Here is a 3,236-nt window from a genome sequence, read left to right as displayed (position 1 = left end):
ACTCCCTAATTTTCCCTCTAGCAGTGACAGAATTCAGGTCTGATACTGAAATCTCTTCATCTTTTGAATCTTTCTTGAATGTTCAGTCTGTTCTTAAGAATGACCTCAGCTTATTATTCCAAGACGTCTTATCAACTTCATACCAAGAGCATGCAATTTATTCTTCTGAACACTGATCAATTTATTGCTACCTCAACTTGGACGATGGACATGCTGATAGGAGAGTTGCTTGAAGACATCTTGAACTATACATTTACCAACATTTTTAGATATCCATGAAGGACAAGTTGCTGAGGAAAAAGTACATGGGGGTGTGGAGTTTGGAGTCAGAGTGGATGGCCAGGATGATGAGCACGTTTCCTACCACGGTGACCAGGTACATGGTTGTTTTCATGAAATCTGGATTCCTAGCAGTATGCATCTTGAAGTTAAATGCATATTTAGTCAAGATTATTCATAGAAATGAAAAGTTTTGCTCCAAGGTCAATGCTCTTTCTGGTGTCTAATGTTACCTTTCACTACTTCTTTGAATTTTAATTAAAATACTGTTATTTCTACCATATAGAAATGTGTAGACAGGGATTTTTTTGTCAGTTCTCAATGATACGTCATTTTGATGTTTCTATGAGTGAATTCTGTCCCTTAATTTCGTCAGTCCTCCTTCACGTCTTTGTTCCTCAGGCTGTAGATGAAAGGATTCATCATAGGAGTCACTACTGTGTACATAACTGTGGCTATCCTGTCCTTCACCACTGAGTACATGGACAGGGGCCTAAAATAGACATAGATGACACTCCCATAGAACAGAGCCACTACAGTGAGGTGGGAGCCACAGGTAGAGAAGGCTTTCCACTTTCCAGCTGCAGAGGGGATTCTGAGCACAGTGACAACGATTTTCAGTTAGGAGAAGAGGATGCACAGGAAGGGGATCACAATGACAGCCAGGGTCTCAGTCATGACCACGATCTGGCTGGAGGATGTGTCAGAGAAGGACAGCTTTAGCACAGGCTGTATGTCACACAAAATGTGCTTAATGACATGGGAGGCACAGAATGAAAGGCTAGACATCAATAGGATAAAGAACAGGGCATGCAGGTGGGAGATGGTACAAGAACCCAGCAGCATGAGCAGACATTGTTGTGGTCTCATAACTACATCATAGTGTAAAGGGTTGCAGATGGCCATCAGCCAGTCAATGGCCTTGGAGGCCAGAAGGTAGCTGTCAGTGTTTATTAAAGCTATGAAGAAATACATCAGAACTAGGCAGCCCACATAGGAGATAGTCTTTGTCTCTGACAGCAAATTCGCTAGCATCTTGGGCACAATGACTGTTGTGAAGCAGATATCCATGAAGGACAAGTTGCTGAGGAAAAAGAACGTGGGGGTGTGTAGCTTGGAGTCAGTGTGGTTGGCCAGGATGATGAGCACGTTTCCTACCACGGTGACCAGGTACATGGTGAGGAAGATGGCAAAGAGGGGTTTCTGCATCTGTGGATTGGAAGAGAGACCCAGCAGGATGAAGTCTGAGGTGCTTCTGCTGTAGTTATCTGTCTCCATATCTTTGGCAGGTTTTGGAGAAGTTGTAGAAGAGATGTTAAAAGAAATCTGATCAATATAACTTCTTCCCTAACTTCAGCCTTATGAAAAGTTTTACTACTATAACTTAGTATTTTAAAGAATGTTTACTAAGATACTAGAGAAAAATATATCCAGAGAATATTCCCCAAAGAGACACTTAGACAACTCTTTAAATGATCTATTAAACTATAAAGTGAAAGTTTCCTATGAGTGATTATTAACTTTAATGTTATTTAATTTCTCTGAGTTATAGTCATTTCTGTACATTTGTCTCAGGTGGGTCTTGACCATGTCCTTAGACTCTCTGTTTGGTAAAGAGTAGGAAGTTGTTGCAGTTCCCTTGCACTAGTAAGTTTTCATATAAGTACTATTCATCGATGAAGTCCTCCCATTCAGATTCTTCTTGTCATAGTCTTGGAGACAGTGCTCAGGGGGAGGAAAGTAGGAAAATGAGTATCAGAACTGATCGGTGCTCTGTCATACCCACAGAGTTCACATGGCTTTTCTTATATCTTCAAAGCAAAAGTGTGTACTTATTTAAACATTGTTGTTTGGATAATTTAATATGGACATTTTGATTATAAACTTTTGGTCCAGGGGTGCCATCCAAAAGGACTTGTATAAGCAGTAAGTTATGGAACTGAGTGTCAGTTCATAAATATATTTTCTTGACTACATGAGTACTATAAAGTTCTTATTCTAATCATTCATATATTATAGTAATATTAAACTTCAGTGTATAAGAGTATAACTCACAGTTATATTCATGAAGCAGAGTATGAGAATGGTACTTATTGACACTTTAAACTACTGTGTTTAGATATTACACTAAGGCAATAAAAAGGAAGAGTGAAATTGGACCCTTATTTTTCACTCTGCACACAGTCAACTCCAAATGGACCAAAGACCTCAATATAAAACCTGAAACTCTGAAACTGCTAGAAGAAAATGTTAAGTAGTACCCTACAAGATATAGGCATAGGAAAGGAATTTCTAAATCGCACATCATCTACTCAGGCATTAAAGTCAACAATCAATAAGTGGGACCTCATTAAACTACAAAGCTTCTGTACAGCAAAAGAAACAACTAAGGATGGACAGAGGAAACCCACTGGGTAGGAGAAATCTTCACCAGCTACACATATGGCATATGGTTAATATCCAAAATATATGAAGAACTCAACAAAGAAAGAAGAAAATAAATGACCCAATAAAATGATGGGCTATAGATCTGAACTGAGTTCTCAGAAAAAGAAAGAAAAATGGCTAAGAAACACCTTAAAAAGCACTCAACATCCTTAGTAATTAGAGAAATGCAAATACAGCCACTTTAAGAGTCCATCTTACCCCAGTCAGACTGGCTAAGATCAAGAGAATGAAAGATACCAAATGCTGGTGAGGATGTGGAAAAAGGAATGCTTATTCACTGTTGGTGGGAATGCAAACTTGTGCAACCACTATGGAAAGCAGTGTGGAAAACTCCAAAACTACAAATGAGGGCTGGAGAGATGGCTCAGCAGTTAAGAATACTTGTTCTTGCAGAAGATCTGGGGTCAAATCCCAGCACCCACATGGCAGCTAACAACTGTCCATAACTCCAGTCCCAGGGGATCCGACAGCCTCTTCTGACCTCCATGGGCATTGCACGACATGGGTGC

The 3,236-nt window shown here is 39.7% G+C and overlaps 1 pseudogene; it reads right to left on the bottom strand.

Moving 5' to 3' along the window:
• Positions 1-622: 622 nt before the first annotated feature.
• LOC103726731 lies at positions 623-1,640 on the bottom strand (annotated as a pseudogene).
• Positions 1,641-3,236: the final 1,596 nt, after the last annotated feature.

The sequence above is a fragment of the Nannospalax galili genome, unplaced genomic scaffold (assembly GCF_000622305.1).
Source record: "Nannospalax galili isolate Female #2095 unplaced genomic scaffold, S.galili_v1.0 scaffold290, whole genome shotgun sequence".
In the NCBI taxonomy this organism is placed as follows: domain Eukaryota; kingdom Metazoa; phylum Chordata; class Mammalia; order Rodentia; family Spalacidae; genus Nannospalax; species Nannospalax galili.
This window is presented reverse-complemented; position numbering and strand designations above follow the sequence as displayed.